Source organism: Equus quagga, chromosome 9, assembly GCF_021613505.1.
Source record: "Equus quagga isolate Etosha38 chromosome 9, UCLA_HA_Equagga_1.0, whole genome shotgun sequence".
In the NCBI taxonomy this organism is placed as follows: Eukaryota; Metazoa; Chordata; class Mammalia; order Perissodactyla; family Equidae; genus Equus; species Equus quagga.
The window spans coordinates 67,550,476-67,568,252 of record NC_060275.1 but is presented as its reverse complement, the minus strand read 5'-3'; the positions used below and the strand labels follow the sequence as shown (position 1 = coordinate 67,568,252).

The window sequence follows — 17,777 nt, the reverse complement described above, 5'->3', positions numbered from 1 at the left end:
CACTACTTCACTCTTGGGAGCAAAGCGGAACAAATTTCTCCTACATATATGAGATGGTCCCTCTTTCACCTTTCATCGAATTTTCACCTAACACAAAACACTATTAGTTTGGGGAGGAGGAGATGCAAGGATAAATCAAATTCTGCACCTGCCCCTGGAGCCAGCCACAATCCAGTAGGGTCACAGACATGCCCCTTGTGTTCATGAGGGTCTTGATGGTCACACAGGGCCTCCCTGCCTCAACCCACTGTGTCCTCCCAGGAAAGTGAAGCAGAGAGCAGCCATCCAAGGCCATAGGCCAGGTTATTTCATCAACACACACCTTCTCCCAGGCAGTACATACAACTTTGGACCACCCTCTCCAGGACCCAGCTCACCTCATCTTTGCTCAAACTCAGCACCCCTAAAACCAAAGACCCACAATCTTAGGGCCTGTGTCACCCTCTAGTCCTCATTCAGCTGTCACCTGTCTCTCAGATGTGTTCCTGCCTGCCCTTCCTCTTTCTTAGGGCACCTTGCCCTGTCTCCCCGTGTGGACATAAGACCCCTGAGGGCAGGAATAGGCTGTCTCACCCATCACCAGAACCCAGAGGCAAAGCATAGGCCAAGCAAGGAAGGGATCCCAGTTGCTGAATGCACAAACGATTTGTCCTCGGCCCCGGGTGTCCAGTTAATCCCCACCCAATCTCCCTGCAGTGTCTTTGGCACCTGTCCCTGCTTTTTATTCCCTACCAGGCAAATTCAAGGCTGTATTAGCTCATGCCTGCCTTTTATCAATGGCCTTTTTTCCTGAGTGGCCTCCCTGCCCAATTCAAGTGGACACTTTCCTCCTTATAAATCTCTGAGGACTCTCCATGCTTTAAGGACGAAGTGTAAACAGCCTTCTATTTAAGGTCATCAACAATAATCAGAACAACCCGCATTTTACAACCTTCTTTTCCACCATGACTTTCCATAAACCCTGATGTCTGGGAGGGTGATCTGCCAATTCCATCCCTCCCTGATGCTCCAGTGCAAGGGAACGCTCCTTGTGAATGGTCTAGTCTAGTGTGTCACAAACCCTCTCCATAAGACCTGTGGACAGCCCCAAGACCAAGAAAACCATCTCTTCTTAGAATAGGGTGCTGGACTGGGCAGGGAAGATACAGATCAGATGCCCCATCTTTTTCATGTTATGGTATGTAACTAAAATGATATTTGCACAGCGCACTGGAGTAAAATGAGAGCTACTCACAGCCTGGGGCTGGGGCCACCTGGCTACAAGGACACCTCTGCATCCCTGTCACCCATCCCAGCCTCCTGGCTAAGAAGATCTGCTTAGAGAATTCCAAAGCCAGCAATGCATCTCCTGCTCTGTTCATTTATCATGCAACAATAAGAAGCCCATACTGCATTTCATGCCATGGAGCACTTACAGAAGTAGCTTAGCATCTTAAATGTCGATGGGTTAACTTTTTAAAATAACTTAAAAAAAAAAAAAAGGCCAACAGCAGTTCACAGACTCAGAAGACTGGTTAAACAGATCAAAGTTACCCTAATTTTTCTAAGCAATTTAAGTATCCTTTGCCCTTAAGCAATAAACCAAGGCAACAGAGTGGACACGCTCCCACCACCTTCACCTTCATAAAGGTGGGGTACACGTTTCTGAGCTCAACCAATGCTGAGCCCCTGCCCCAGGTGAGAATATGTCCACTTCTGCTGCCTTTGTGACAGGGTCACCTGATCTTATCTCTGGGAAGTAAGAGGAACACCTTCCATACTCCCCAAGGGGGTGAGCAGGTGCCCGATGGTGCCAGCAGCAGGAAAGGCCATCTGTTGGATCCTGAGCTGAGATTCTAACTCATCAATGGGCCCACTGGAACCCCTCACTGCCCCTCATCCCCAATCTTCTCTCCTCCAAACAAAACATGTTCAATCCCTCTAACCAGTTCTCCTGTGATGCAGTTTAAAGACCACTCCAGCAACCAGAAAGGACTCCCCCAGATATAAGGGATATGCAAGAAATAATCTCCCTTAGAGCTTTTTAGCAGCCAGTTTACGCTGTTCTAGAATCATCCAGCACCCTTAGCTGAGTGTTAAGGACCCTCTCTCTCACCCTGGACAGCACAACTGACTGCTGGAGCCTGGCACAGGACCCGAGATTCAGCCTGTTCCACTTTATTTCCATCGGTTGCTTTTTTGGACCTTGAAATGGTCACCCACATAAGCACCTGAAGGATATCTACAAGTTAAGTAAGTGCCGTAACTTTTTTTTAATACATGGGGAAAAGCAGGTTTATGCTCGTAAAAGTGAAAACCATCACCCTTTCAGTTCCAGAACAGGAAACACTGCCACAGTTTTCTTAAAAAGTCAGCCCTGAGATTCCAGAAGCAGCCCCAAGTTCCTCCTCCCTGTGTCCTGTCCCATGCCCACACTACAGACACCACAATGATCTCAAGACTCAAAAAAAGACAAGGCCCTGAGGAAGGAAACCTGCCAACGGACCTACATAAATAAAGGGAGGAGGAACCTAAAACAAAACTAACCAAGCCATGAAGAAATAAGGACAACAGGGATCAGAGAGGAGCTCCAGGAGGGAACAGAGAGTTATGTTCTCCTCCTTCTGCAAATTAACTCAGGGCAGGCCACTCCTCTTGAGCCTCAGTTTCCAGCTTGCAACATCAAGGGCTGCCCTGCTCGTCTTGAAGTCTGTGTGCCATGTGCTAGGTTCTGCATAACAGCACAGAGAAGCAAGCTAGTCCCCAGGTGAATCCTAAACTTGTCTGCTGCCCAAAACCAAAAATAGTTACGTTTCCAATGCTTTGACTGACAAATATAAATTGACAGTAAGGCTGCAATTACATTTCCATTCAGACTCAGTAGGTTAATATCTTAGCCCAAGAAAACTTCAAAAGCAGACCAGGCAACTCCTAGTACTCGCAACTCCTCCCCAGACTTCAGCAGCAGGAAATCTCACTTGTATGGCTGGAAAGAGAGAAAAAGCCTCAACATTAAAACCTTCACTAAAGATTTAGGGATGGGAGGCAGGAGACACATGACCCACATACAAACTGCTGAGAACGTCAGTTAATCAAACAAAAGTGTTAAGGAAAACACTAATGGAACCCTCAAAATCTCCCACGGTTCCAGTGGGTCTAAGTGAATCCCAGGGAGGGATCTGACTACAGAATTCTCTGAAAAAACCACCACCACTGAAGGCGGTGGGCCCTAACCCTTTAAATGCACAGGGATAATACATGAGACAAAAGAAAATGAAGTCCAGGTGCTCCGTCAATGATACGGAAAGTCCTGAGAACACCAAAGGACTGGAATGACTCAACCAATTTAATCAATGCCTGCAAACCAAGAATTCAGTTAGCCATGCTCCTACTTCCCAAAACCATTGAGAAACTGGGGACAGATGTTTCCTCTGGATGTGAATGAAGGTTGTAGCAGCAAAGTTTTCACAACTGGCTAGCAGAGTGAGCCTGCCCCAAACACACAAGAGACTAAAATCCTGTTGTCATTGCCACAAAAATCCACCAACTGGAAACTCAAGTGACGAGAATAGTGGCCTAAAACTTGCTCCAAGAACACAGTGAGCAGCTGCCTCTAAGGTATGAATGTGTTGAGAATTTAACAGCCACTGACTCAAAGGCTAATTGCATAGAACAACTAGGATCGGAGGAAATGTTATGTTGGGATTATATGCAAATTTAAGGCCACCGGGGCTTTTCACTTCCCTTCTGGATAATCTGACCAAATTTTTTAGGTGAGATCTCCTTAGGGGATAATCTGACCAAATCTTTTAGGTGAGATCTCCTTACAAAGAGCTCCAAAGAACTCCAAATTGTTAGGCTGTGGTGGGATTTTGTTATACAGAAAATCTAGCTCCTCAATCTGAGTGTTTCATCATGTGCGATAACCTGAAATGTGAGACCCTAGGGGGATCATCATGTAGCTGTCATCCAAGGGGAGAAGAATTTTGTCTCAGAGGTGAAGGGAGGAGCAGGGGCTGGGATAGACCTGGCTACTTGCAACCATTTCCCACTTGTCCTCACAGCCATCCCTATGTGGTCAGATACATTTTCCTATCTACAGATGGGAAAGCTGAGGCAAAGTGGCCACACCACCTGCTCAAGGTTGAACAGCAGAAGCTGTAATCAATGACAAAGCCAGATGTGTCCAATTCCCAAGCTGGCTAGAAGCTGTAAATCCAGAAAGAAGATGACATTAGGACCCAGGCTCTCCCATTTACTGCTGTAGGTACCATCAGGCAACCCACTTCCCCTCATTTGCCAGAGTCTACTCAGGGATAAAACCAGAAGTGCCTTCTGATTCTCAAATGGAAGACCCCCATGACATATCTGCCTGTCAAACATCTTCCCATCTCACAGACGGAGGGGCTGCCCCTGAAAGTCAGAATGTGGGGTTTAGCAAGCCCAGGGCCAGGAAAAGGGCTGCCTCCTTGCCTCCGGTGGGGCACCACCAACCCAGCTATTCTGTATCTCTAGAGAAGAGCCAAGGTTGGTGGGAAAAACACGCAAAGTCTGAAATCAGAAAGCCTGGGGCCCACTCCCAGCTAGCTGTGGAATAATCAGCAAGGTGACCCTAGCAAGTGTCACCCTCTATAGGGGCCTTCGCCTTCTTCCATCTAGAACATGGGGACAGGCTGTGGCTCCAAGGGGCACCGAGCAAACAGTGATGGTTTGTTGTCCCTCCACAAGCATGCAGGTGCTCCACATGGGAGAAGCAGAGCAGCCATTATGCTTCGTCCTATCATAACAGCACACTCACTGAACTCCAATTTATTGAGCAGGCACATGCACTAGGCACTGTGCTAAGCCACTTGAATTTATTATCTTACTCCCAACTCAGCCATTCAAGGCAGACATTACCACCTCCTTTTTACAAATGGGAAACAGAGGGTGAGGTTCAGCAAGGTCACCTCACTAGGAAGTGGCCCAGCAGAGTTCACACCCAACCTGTCAGAGGCAAAGCCAGGGCTGGGCCACAACTGCTGCAGGGACCTGCTGCCCAGGAACAGGCCCGGGGCCTCACTCAGCAAACAGCAGGCAGCACTGGACATGGAGCAGCCTCCCTGGCACCAGAAGGAGCTGGTCAGCCACTATAATGCAGCAGTATTTTTTAAAGTGTGCTCAAAGGTGGCACCTGATTTAGGCCGAATTAAGTTTGAAGGTTCAAATCAAAAGATCTGACCAGCAAGACTGGTCAGGTGGTGCTGGGTCTGGAGATGGAGCTGCAAGAAGAATGGCTGAAGGATTCCTCAACCTCAAACAAGTAGAGACTTTCTCACCAACCCCAAGCTGCTTCACCCTCCTCCCCCAGCTGCAAGTGCACCTGGCTATCTTTGAGGCCAAGCAGCCTCCAAGTCCTACAGCCTCAAATCTTCCCCAAAACTCCTACCTCAATTTGCTGGGAGCCTGCTTTCAGGAACTGTCCATCCCCTGCCAGCACATCCTATCTCAGATGCTGACCTCTCCGCACCTCGGACAGATATCAAGTCTTCAGTCCTTTCATATAAGGAGCCCAAGAACCAGGAATCAGGAGAACAGGAAGGCAAGGCCCCTGATAAATTCATCTGTGAAACAGGGGTAACTTTGAGAGGATCAAGAAAGAGAAAGTGGGTGCAGTGCACTGAGAAGCTGCAAGGGCCCTTTTCCCCACACCTTTGGGGGTTCTGAAAGATTCCCAGCCACTTTCTAAGGCTACCTGCAGGTATTCAATTAGAGTTAGGTTCCTTTGTCTTCTAAAACACTAACCTACATTTTCATCAGACAAAAAGAGGTCACAAATACAGCCTAGCAAGCAAGAGGAGGGGCAAGAAGCCCACGGTCTGACATTCCTCTTGACTAAAAAGTCCTGGATCATGTTTGCTGGAATCCACTCGTGTGCAAGATCTGTCCCGAGCTGGTACCTTTGTTTCTAAGTCTCACTACTTCCACCTCACTGCCATGATTTGAGTCCCCCCCCGCCTTTTTTTTTTTTTTTTTTTTATCTCAACCTTAACATGCTGCCTTCCTAATTCAAGTCAAAAATGTAGCTTTGCACAGTTAGGACATCAAATAAGTTTCGCTACCTGAGAGAACAGCAATCTGAGGCCAGACTGCCTAACTCACTTCCTAAAACAGTTTAGCTAACTCAAGAGCATCCATTTTAACAAATGGCCCTGCACAGTTCTGTAAGCCTCAAACTATGACACTGCCAACTCGTTCTTCTGGTTCTGCTGCACTTCCCAACCCTACAACTGTTACTATTACCCCAGGATGAGTGCTCATGAACACCTCACCTACTCACTTGTTTCATAATCTTCCTAGTTTTCTACAATGAGCATAAATTAACTCAATTATCAGTCTAGGCACAATAACCTTGGCCGCTGCATTTAATGGCACAGAAATACCCCAAGCTCAAGCAGGCAGTTCTCCAGACAAGCATTTGAGTTGCCCATGCTTTTAGAGGCTAGCACACTGACAGTTGTTAACTGAATTCAGCGGTAAGGGCATTACATTTCTGTCTCTGTTGAGAACTGACATATCCAAAACTCTGTGGGTCATTCTTAATTTTCTCCCAAGAGAACAAACACCAGAAAATGCCACCATTTCCGAAAGGCTTTGCTATTTCCCCACCCACGTCCTTCAGAATTATCCTTCAGTTGTCTGCTAAGGCCCAACAAGGTCCTGGCTGAGCCTCTTCAAAGGCGTCCCAATGCTCTCAAGGTAAATCCCAGAACCCTTCAGACCCAACGCCCGCTCAGCTATGCTCCAACCACTCCGACCTTCCTTCAGTCCCAAGCACTCTCTCTGCCAGAAACGCTCTCTCTTTTCTCTTTTATATATGTAGCTCCTACTTGTCCTCAGATCCCAGTTGGTGGAAGGCCCCCTCAAGCTTTGCTCACCAGGTCATGGCGTCCTTTTCTCCTTGGCCCTTGTAAATTTCCCCATGTTTATGAGATTAATTATGACTTCTCTCCCACTAATCTCACAGTAAACTCTGCTGAGCAGGGATTCTTAGCACAGTGCTGGAGGCACTGTATGCACTCCGACATTTATTGAATAAGTCAATCCAGAAATCACTACTTGCAACGCCAAAAATTCACAAAATAAATGATGCAAAACATGTGAGAGGAGCTACTGAAGAGTTGAGAATTAGAGTCTTTAAAATGTGTTTTATTACTCAAATAAAAAATGTTCCTCATTGTTAAAATAATCATAAAATACAGAGATACCAAAAAGTTTAAGGAAAAAAACTACTGCTAACCCTAATCCAGAGATTTTGTTGTTGACATTTTGGTACAAATCCTTCCAGGATTTTTTCTACCAAGAGTAGCATTATTTCTTTCCTCACTATTAAAATATAACATTGTAGGCTCTGCCAAATGATACTGCATTAATAGAGATGACTTGACATTAAAAAAAAATGATGTCATCTGAGTGGAAATAATGCATCCAAATCAGTAATATGGCAGTTATCCCATTCTCTACATCACATCCAAGACGACAGGCAATCCTCTGTAAAAATCAGCCTGAGAATTTTAGGGGAGGAATAAGGGATAAAAGATGAAGAGCAGAAGAATAAGTAAGGAGAAGGTCAAGCAAATTGCTCCTAAAAGCCCCCTTTTCAACTGCCTCCTCTAGAAAAGGGCCAACTTTTCTGAGTTGAAAGCTGAAGAAGTGAATGCACAGAGGCTTGGCTCCTTCAAGGCCAGCTGGTAACTCAGTTCTCCGAGGACAAAGCAGGGCTGGAACGGTGTCCCCAAGTCACCAGGTCATCTCCCAGCTCCCAGCAGAGGTACACTGGAACCTGGACAAGTAAATGACTTCGCGTTTTAGGAGCTCCCAGAAAATGCTCACATATTGGGTTTGCAAACAGGAGCATTGGTCAGCTCTGGTGCCCCACAGGGCAGGCTTAAGCCCAGCTCTGACCTTCACCACTCAGCAGCCTTGGGGAAGCAGCCTGACTCCCACTAGCCTCAGTATCCTCACATGTAAAGTGATGATTATATTACCCCTGCCCATGGCATTGTTACAGGCACGGAAGATAACTCTGCACTGAGCTTGGCACACAGTAGGCACTCAAATCCGGAGACTAATATGATCTATTAGTCCTCCTCCACAGTTTGCTGTCAGGTCTAACAAGCTACTGATCTTGTGCCAGCAAACACTATTTCATGTAACCAAACTTAAAAGAAAACTTGTAACCACCATCAGAAGAAAAAAAACATCAACAGGACAGTCAGCCCAAGACTGAAGGAGCAGCCCGCAAGGCTGTTTGTCCGTCAGTTTCTGTGTGCTGCCCCAGCCAGAAGGTGTCACTGTGCGAAATGGACACAGAACCAGAGACTTAACAAGCACTGTGTACTCCAAGAAAACTCAAAGAAGTGAAAAGGTGAGGAAGAGAGAAAATTAAAAGCTCAAGTAACTAACTCGGACTTTGATCTAAAGAACTCAAAGCTCTTAAGATAAGGATGAACTACACACCTAAAGACGTTGTGTCAGATACAGAAAATTAAGCAGTCCCTGTAAAATTCCCAGGGCAGGGCAGAAACGCGCACCCAACAGTTGTCATTCAGTTTCTAAGGGAGGGGCCCCCATTCATTTCTGGGTCCCAGGGCAGTGCGCACACTCCAAATGTCAGTCACGCTGTAGGCTGGGGCCCTGCCCACAAGCCTTTCCTTGTTGAAGTGATCAATTCCGATTCTTGGCAATAATCCCTTTAAAAGGCCAGCTGCTGCTGTCTAGTCACTGATGCCGACCCATTCCAGGTGGGAAAAAGGAAATCAATACAGCCACCGCCTAGATGGGGAGGCAAATTTAAAGTGTAGGGCCCTGTGAAGGGGTGGAGCCCAAGGAGGGGAAGGGTCCCGCGGCTACCGGGGGTCAGGCAGGAACGGCGCGAGCGGGGGAGGGCTGGCCCTGCAGGCGTGGGCGCGCGGGGACTCTTATTCTGACACGGGATCCGCTGCCTCCGTCGCCGCCGCCGCCGCGGGGTTCAACGCGGCGGCCCGGCCCGCCTGGGACCCCCGCCCCCGCCCCAGACCTCAGCCCGCGCGCCCACGTGCCGCCCGCCGTCGTCCCCCCTCCCGCCCGTCCGTCCCGGCCGCTCGGAAGCGGCGCCTTGAGGCTCGGCCCCTGCCCAGGCCCCAGAGGAAGAGCAGGAGAAAAAGGGGCGTCGCCGCGACTTTCCGGGACCCCCGACCGGCCCGGCCCCCACGTGCCCGGGCGGCGTCGGAGCGCGGAACTTTCCAGGGCAGCGCGAGGAAGACGCTCCCGGAATACAAGGAGTAGAACTCGCTTGCTCTCACTTTTCCACACTGACGCGGGGGTCCCTCGCAGCCCCCCGATCCCCCAGCTCCCCAACCCTGCCTGACCCACGCCGCCACCGCCGCTCCAGTCTCCACGGCGCGCCCCGGATCTGACCCCGGCCCCCGCCAAGTTTGGTCCGGAACTTACCGGGCCGCGGGCCGGCCGGGCCCTAGGGCAGCGCGCGGGTTCGCCGGGCCGTGGAGCCGGGGTCGCCTGCCGGGCCGGGCGGCCGAGGGGCCGGGGTCGCCGGGCCGCGCGCGCTCGCTCCGCCTGTGGGGCCGCCAGGGCCCGCGGCGCTCGCTCCGCCGGTCCGCCCGCCCGCCCGCGCCGCCGGCCAGATAATGCGCCCCTCGGCCGCACACATGGAGCCCGGCGCCGGCGTCACCGCCCGGGACATGCGCACCAGGTCAGCGCGCCCGGCCCGCGGCCCCCAAAACACCGGGGAGCTCTTAAAGGCGACGCCGCCCGCCCGCGCCCGGCTGGGCGGGGCCAGGCGGCCTGTGGGCGGGGCCTGAGTGCGAGAGGCGGTGCCAGGTGGCGGGAGGGCGGGGCCAGGCCGGCCAGGACCGCCCCGGAAGCACCGCCCCTCCCAGCTGCGGTTCACGCGACGCCCAGCTCCGCTCGCTGGTTTCCCACGCGGGCTCGGGCGGGCTTCCGTCCCGCGGAACCCCAGCGCTCTCCGCAGGACCGAGAGGTCGTCGCCAGCTCACGAGCGGCAGAACAGGGCGGGCTGCGCCCAGGGCTGACTCACGACGCGCTCACTGCTGACCTCGCTCCAGTTGAGCTGCGCGACCTCAGGCAACTCAGCTGCTTCTGAAAACGGAGGTTAGAATGCCACCCCCGCGGGATCGACACCCAGAAGCTCCCCTACAGGGAATCGACTGAACCATCACTTCTCCAGCGCCGTGAACAAAGTTCTACGAAGAAAGCTCCAGACCCACCCACTCGAAGACACCTGGGGGATGACTGCTCTCCCTCTCCAGTTATCCCCGTCTGTCCCCGTGCCTCGGGGAGAAGGTGAAACCCCCCAGGAGGCAAATCTGCACCCTTCCCTCTCCAGTGACATAGAGGAAACAGGACACAGTCTAACCTAAGAGAGGATGAGCTTTGGAGATGTTAAACTACATAAAGCGAAACACAATTTCCATAGGGAAAATAAAAAATCTAGTATTACAAGGCTCTCAATATCAAGATCACGTTCTGAAAAATCACCAGATAAGGCCCTTTTCATATTCTTTTTCCAGCATTAAAACAAATAATTCACGATGAGACACCTAGACTCCTAAACAGTGGTTTTTAATTTTTTCAAAACACATCCTAATACATATTCATACAACTGAAACAAAAGTTTCACCAAACATACCTTTACCACTTACAATGTACTCTGATATTTTCTATTTCATTTTTAAAAAGAGAATCAATGTAATCTCAGCCCACTATTGGTCTTGAGGGGAACCTTGAAAAACACTTAACGTAGAACAAGTTTTACAAATAAAATTGTTTTTCTGCTATGTGGCCACCCCCCAACAAGAAGTTCAAAAAAGGCCATTTTAATTCTGTGCTGTGTTTCTCACATAATCAGTAACTTTTTGTCGTTGATTCCACCGCTGTCCCCCCACACCACCACCAAAATCTTTCAACTGTTTGATGCAAGATCTGGCACAACCTCCCTGGGGGAAAAGAGAAGCATTCCTCAAACTAAAAATGATACAAAATATAAATTGTTGACCCCCAAACGCCTTCCTTAACCAAGTTTGGTGAGGAATTTGATTTGCTACAAAGAAATTCAAATGTTCAAATTCAAAAACCAAACAAGAACAGTCTTATTCTCAAACAAGTGACTTGGTATAGGGAAGCAGGAAGCTCCCTGATCCCATGTGCAGGAATGGGTTAAAGCAATTACCAGGATTTTCTCTCTAATTCAGCAGCCTTATATTTTGAGAACTGCTTTACACCATAACAATTAATCAGCTGATGTATATTAAAGCAATACAAGCAAAATATTATCTCAGCTCCTCACCTGGGTCTTGATTAATGCCAACTTAATTAACTACAAACGGAGCAAAGTGTGGTCAGATGGGAGACCACAGACTTGAGATAGATGTAGGGATTCCAGAGTCTGAGCTGACAAGCCCTGTGTGTCACCAAGGCAACAAGCACTCTGTTTTAAAGAGGGAGGCATCAGCTGCAACATATTAATGACACACCCCTGTGGACTGAGAGGTGCACTGGTGACAGGTGGGCTGCTCCAGAGGGCAGTACCAACTTCTCCAGCTGGGAAAGCAGGGGCGGGGGTGAGGTGAAACATAGGGTTTATTTTTGTGATAGGAAGAGAAGGCCAGGTGTGTAGATGGAAAAAGCAACAGTGAATGCAGACCCGTTTGGGGTCCCCAAGGCTCAGGCAGGCAAATGCTAAGGCTGCTTAGACTAAAGACCTTGCCGCCTTGGTGCCTAGTACTGGACTAAACAGCAAATAGTTCAGCTGGGTGATTATGAAATATGATGCAATCACCTTCAGATGCCATTCTAAAGCTGAAGAAATTCTAATTAGAGACAACGAAGGCCAGAACCAAGTTTTTCTTGAAGTTTTTCCTCTGCCCTAAGAATAAGGCAGTCAATGAATACTTATGAATACCCGTTAATATTTTAAAAAACACTTGTTATTTAAACAAAATTTTCTTTCAAATTCACTTTAAACTTCCTATCATTCATACACCAGATCATTGCTCATAATAACCAAGCCTCCTTCCACATTAACCACTGCAAAAATATTCTAATTATCTTTCTAATGTACTATTAAACTTTTTTTTTAAGATTGGCACCTGAGCTAACAACTGCTGCCAATCTTCTTTTTTTTTTTCTGCTTTTTCTCCCCAAATCTCCCCCAGTACATAGTTGTATATTTTAGTTGCAGGTCCTTCTAGTTGTGGCATGTTAGACGCCACCTCAACGTGGCCTGACAAGCAGTGCCATGTCCGCGCCCAGGATTCGAACCAGAGAAACCCTGGGCCGCCAAAGCGGAGCGCGCAAACTTAACCACTCAGCCACAGGGCAGGTCCCTAGGTAAACTTCTAAACACCATCTGAGCCTGTTCCTGCAGAGGGACTGAAGAAAAGAAATTTGGGCCAAATTCCATGTTTGTGTCCTCTTTTATAGCAGAAATTGGTCAAAGGCTCCACAGTAGTGTGAAACTGACTGAAAAGGAGTAGCATCATCTACTGAATGTTTGAGGTACTGTACTTTTTTGCTTTCGATCAGAAAATTTCTTTAAAGTTTCTGGTGGATAAAATTTAAGATTCTTACAGGATGAACACAGATCAACAGAACTGTCAGAGACCATGCGTCCCAAGGGTTTTGCAAGGGAACCTGCAGGCACTGGCTCCACAAGTTCACAGGCTGGTGGCACAGAAACACAGAATGATTTCAATGCAGAAAATTCATTCATGGGAAAGACTGAGGAATCACAGAGGAAGGGGCTGCTCTCCTGCTCAGAAAGGGTCTGGGAAATCTTTGTGGATGTGACAATTGAGCCAGGTCTTAATGGATGAGCATCTGAGGCATCCAGAGCAGCAGAGGGAAAGGCCAGAGCTGGTTACACCTGGAGTGTGGAGGCTTTGGGGCAGAAAAGGCTGAAAAAGGATGGAGTCATTATCCTTTAAACTTTCTAGATGCCTTTCTCTCTCAAAACACATAATGAATTGTTGACTACTTACTTAAATTCACAAGCTAAGCAGAACTAGTTATGTAGACTTTAACTAATTTTGAGATTACTGCTATCTAATAGTGATACCAGAATGCCCCTTGTTTTCTGAGAAGCTCTCTAAAGAATAAACAGGTTGTTCACTCAAAAGTGTACCAAGTTTTAAAAAAAAGTATCCTTATGAAAAAGAGCATTGGCTGCTTTCCATACTTTGCATTTTTAGTACTCTAAAGTCTAAAACTGTTTTCACTGAGTTTAGGGACAATATAACCACAATCTCTCAAAGAGAATTGTTTTAAATTTTCTTTCTTTTTTTTTTTTTTTTGAGGAAGATTAGCCCTGAGCTAACATCTGCCACCAATCCTCCTCTTTTTGCTGAGGAAGACCGGCCCTGAGCTAACATCCATGCCCATCTTCCTCTACTTTATATATGGGACGCCTACCACAGCATGGCTTGCCAAGTGGGGCCATGTCCGCACCCGGGATCCAAACCGGAAAACCCTGGGCTGCCGAAGTGGAACATGTGAACTTAACCACTGTGCCACCGGGCCGGTCCTCTAAATTTTCTTATTTCACCCCAAACTCATGCTCACATGGTGAGATACAATGCAATTGGTTGGGAAAGGACAGGAAAAGATTCATTTCTATGTGAATTTGGTTTCCTTAGTACTTTGATATTTTTGGCACTTTTTTCAAACACCAGAAAATAGTTAAAAGGACTATTATAATGCTGCTTTATGAAAAATATGATACTCCAGACACATTACAGCTGCTACGACAAATGTCATTTTCATTTTTTACTTATTTATTTTTTTTTGCTGAGGAAGATTCACCCTGACCTAACATCCACCACCAATCTTCCTCTTTTTTTGCAGGTGAGCCACCACCACAGCATGGCCACTGACAGATGAGTGGTGTTGGTCCACACCTAGGAACCGAACCTGCGCTGCCGAAGCAGAACATACCAAACTTAACCAATAGGCCACTGGGGCTGGCCCCATCAATGTCATTTTTAAATCATGACATTCTCACACGGGATAAGGAGTTTGTGGGAGACAGAGCAGCACCCATTTGCCCCATCCCTGTCGTGCATGCTGAAAAGCTCTGAAGCGCAGCTCTGTAGAGGTGGGCCACTTTGTCAGCGTGTGTCTGTTTTGTTTTGAGTGTTGTTCTAACCACGATTCTGAACACTTAGTGTTGATGCATCGTGGAGTTCAGGCTCCATCTGCAGTTAGTCTCTGTGTGGCCCTGATGATGTCCCACTATTACAGAGTTCTGAGCACAAATACTTCCCTAAAGGGTTAAATACTAACTGCTCAGAAGTATCCTCAGGAACCGGAAGTGTATCTCCCACTCTGTTTTCATCTGCATGTGTCACCAGTTGGCAAGGAATATCTCTTTTGTATCTATACAAGACTTACAAAAAAATGCCCATCTAATTTACATCAATTTTAAGTCTTTGAAAAATTAGTAAGTGAACCACGTTTTCTATGAATTAAAAGGAAAATAAAGTCAGAAAACTACCAGAAAAGAAAAAGGCTATATGACAGTCTTAAGTCTGCTTAGCAAAGAAAGAGTGTTAGTCACATCATCAGTCTGGTAAAAAACATCCTTGGTTTAGACAAGAAGAAAACTATGTTTTAAAAACTTGGTATCCAGTTCACACCCCACTCCCCAGGTGTTAAATGGCAGATCTTCCAACTTGACATAGGAAGGAGGAAAAATATTCCTCCCAAAAGTTTTCCTAATAGGATGGGTACTCCCCTCCTCTGCTGGTCCCCAGCATTTCACTATAGAAAATACAGGTGGCAAGTCTTTGTAATTGTCTCCTTCAGCTTGATAGCAAACACCATGCCCTCTAGCATGCTGACCTAGTCAGGCCTACATTTTACCAACTCCTGATTTGGGAAGAGTAAGATCTTTATTTCAAATTCACATCAAAAGTCACCCTTCAATAGAGATGCTTTGAGAGGCTAAATATAAAGCTTGGAAGCTTTTAAGTATAAATATAAATATAAATATAGCCTAAACCTTGAAAATGCCATGCAAGTTAAAAAATTGTTCTGCTGTGTTAAGAATTTTAGACTGAGGCCAGCCCGGTGGCATAATGGTTGAGTTTGCGTGCTCCTCTCCAGCAGCCTGGGGTTCACGGGTTCAGATCCCAGGCATGGACCTACACACCACCATCAAGCCATACTGTGGCAGCGTCCCACATACAAAATAGAGGAAGATTACCACAGATGTTAGCTCAGAGACAATCTTCCTCAAGCAAAAAGAGGATGATTGGCAACAGATGTTAACTCAGGGCTCTAAAGTTTCTACTGCATACAGGGCCTCCCATGGTAGTTTTACAAAGCAACGAAGACAAATAATAGCAAACTATTCTTCAAGAGCACACTTTTGTAGAAGGACCAATCTACCATCTGCTTCCTTAAGTTCTATACACATCTCCAGAGCAGCCCTCTGCAGGCAAGCTTCAGCAGGGAATACTGACAATGCAACAGGAAACCATCCTGTTGGCCACCCTGCCAGATAATCCTGAGTTTGTGGGTACATTAGCTTAGCCCCCAGAATTGCCAAATGCACGTCCACTGGCGGCTTCTAGCTATGACAAAGCAGCTTACATGTTTTCTATGCTCAAGTTGAGGCCCAAGAACTCAGCCTGGAGGGCGGAGGAACAGGAAGTAAAGAGGGAGCAAGCATCCACTTCCCAAGGACAACAGAGCCTAGAGGTGGGAGCCTGGTCATGTGCAGAGTTGCATTACTTGTCCACGCCCACTTCCGGCCTGGGCCTGCCTCTTCACCTCCGGAGTCAGTACTTGGGTGGAAGGAAAGAAAAAGAAGACAGACTACCAGAAACTCTCCTCATAATACCCTCATCCTCTGCTGGAGCGTATGCCCACTCCTGCTCTCTGGCTCCACCCCTCACAGATACACTTAAGAAAAGCACCTGTCACATAACTGATATGTGGATTAACATCAAATCTGGCCACAACATAGGAAAGTCAAAATAGCACTTCAACCAGTCTGAGTGTAAGAGGGAACCCTAGGGCAGGAGGAACTCCATGCACCAAGAACCTACTAATACACAACAAAGCAGTCTATTTGAAATCTCACTTTTCCTATGCCACAAACAACAGCCAGGCACTCCTTTTGTCTGAATTTTTTTTTTTTTTAAGATTTCAAACAAGGTGGGAAGGGTTTTTAGAGCTGTTTATCTCTTTGCAAAATATGCACTGCCATGAACAAATGCACAGGATTCCAAAAACACACTGCCACCGACTTCAAGAAAAGCAAAGCTAAAAATGCTCCTGGTAGTGACCATCCCAGACTCTCTCCTTTCTCCAAGATTACAGCCACAGTCATCTTGGATCAACTAGTGCCAATTGCCAACAATCAACTGGAAAAATGCCATAATTTCTGCCTCTTTTTAGAGACAGGAAACAGAAACAAGGAGCCCAGTGAGGAAATTAGAAGAGTAGTGAAGTTTCACTTCTAAACCTGGAAGAAACTCCACCCTAAGCTCCCAACATCCAGAGATATTCCCAAAAAAAGCCCTGGGATATTCTTTCATTCTTTTGTTTACTTGTCTGCAACTGGGATATAAGCTCCTGGAGGGCCAACTGCATCCGTCCTGCTAGGTTCCCAGCACCCAGCATGGTGCGCCTGGGTCATCACAGGCACTCATTCATTGCTGAATTACTTGCTGTCACAGGAAGTTACATGTGCCAGAAGATTTAACACTTTCTATTTTTCAATCCAAGTTAAGTTGCATTTTTTAAAAAACCTACCTTATGGCCACACAGGAAAACCTGTGGTAAGTAACGTCCTTACTTGAGTGCTCAAATGTCCCTTATAGGCCAGTTTGGAGGGATAAATTCGTATTCAAATGAAGTACCAGTATAAACAAAGGCTACTGGGCTGCAGAGAAGATAAAGCCAAACTTAATACTAGAAATTTAAAATAACACCGTCCATTCATTTGGATGGAACCACTCCATACAGTAGATATTTCCCAATTCCAAAAGAGGTCAGCTTCTTTCTTATCATCAAGATCCCACAGGGATTTAATGCCCCCAGTGCTGTCTCCAACAGGAAGGAAACCCTGACTTCCCTAGCTATTTCAGTTATATAAATCAACAGTTTATCATCCAGTTAGATGCTGGGCAGTGTTGGGACCCACATGCCTTTTAGAGCTGCCCACCAATGGATAACCACGTTACATTACATCTAATAAATGTACCTAGATCAATATCATTTCTAACTACCCAAGGGTTTTTATTGCTGTAAGAATCTTTCAATCAAAAAAAAAAGTTTAAAAAACTTCCTGTTAGATAAAAGAGACTTGGTGGTGGCGCCACCATCCACCAGAGTGAAGTCTGTAGCACACAAGAGACACGGCATAATTTCAAAAGGGATAGTGATCCCTTTAAAGTTGTTTACTTTATTTTTTATATTTCAAAAATAATAAACTTTGCTCTTTTCTCATATAATGGAATAACTATCCTTAAAAGAATTAAGAAAAATTTAAATAAAATTTAAATAAAGTCACTTTTTTTTTTTAAAGATTGGTACCTGAGCTAACAACAGTAGCCAATCTTCTTTTTTTTTTCTCCCCCAAATCCCCCCAGTACATAGTTGTATATTTTTTAGTTGTGGGTCCTTCTAGTTGTGGCATGTGGGACACCATCTCACCGTGGCTTGATGAGCACTACCGTGTCCGCGCCCAGGATCCAAACCGGCGAAACCCTGGGCCACCGAAGCAGAGCTCACGA

The 17,777-nt window shown here is 46.9% G+C and overlaps 1 protein-coding gene across 7 annotated transcripts in view; it reads right to left on the bottom strand.

The window, feature by feature from the left end:
- Positions 1-17,777, bottom strand: part of GATAD2A (GATA zinc finger domain containing 2A) — a 97,459-nt gene that overhangs the window by 75,312 nt on the left and 4,370 nt on the right. For 3 of the 7 annotated variants that reach the window (XM_046671536.1, XM_046671537.1, XM_046671541.1), the window contains exon 1: positions 9,451-9,699. The exons of 3 other annotated variants lie outside the window; for them this stretch is intronic. The gene's annotated coding sequence lies outside the window, so the exon portion shown is untranslated. Of the gene's footprint in view, positions 1-9,450; positions 9,701-17,777 lie in introns of those variants that run through there. One more of the 7 variants, XM_046671543.1, reaches the window with a different exon arrangement.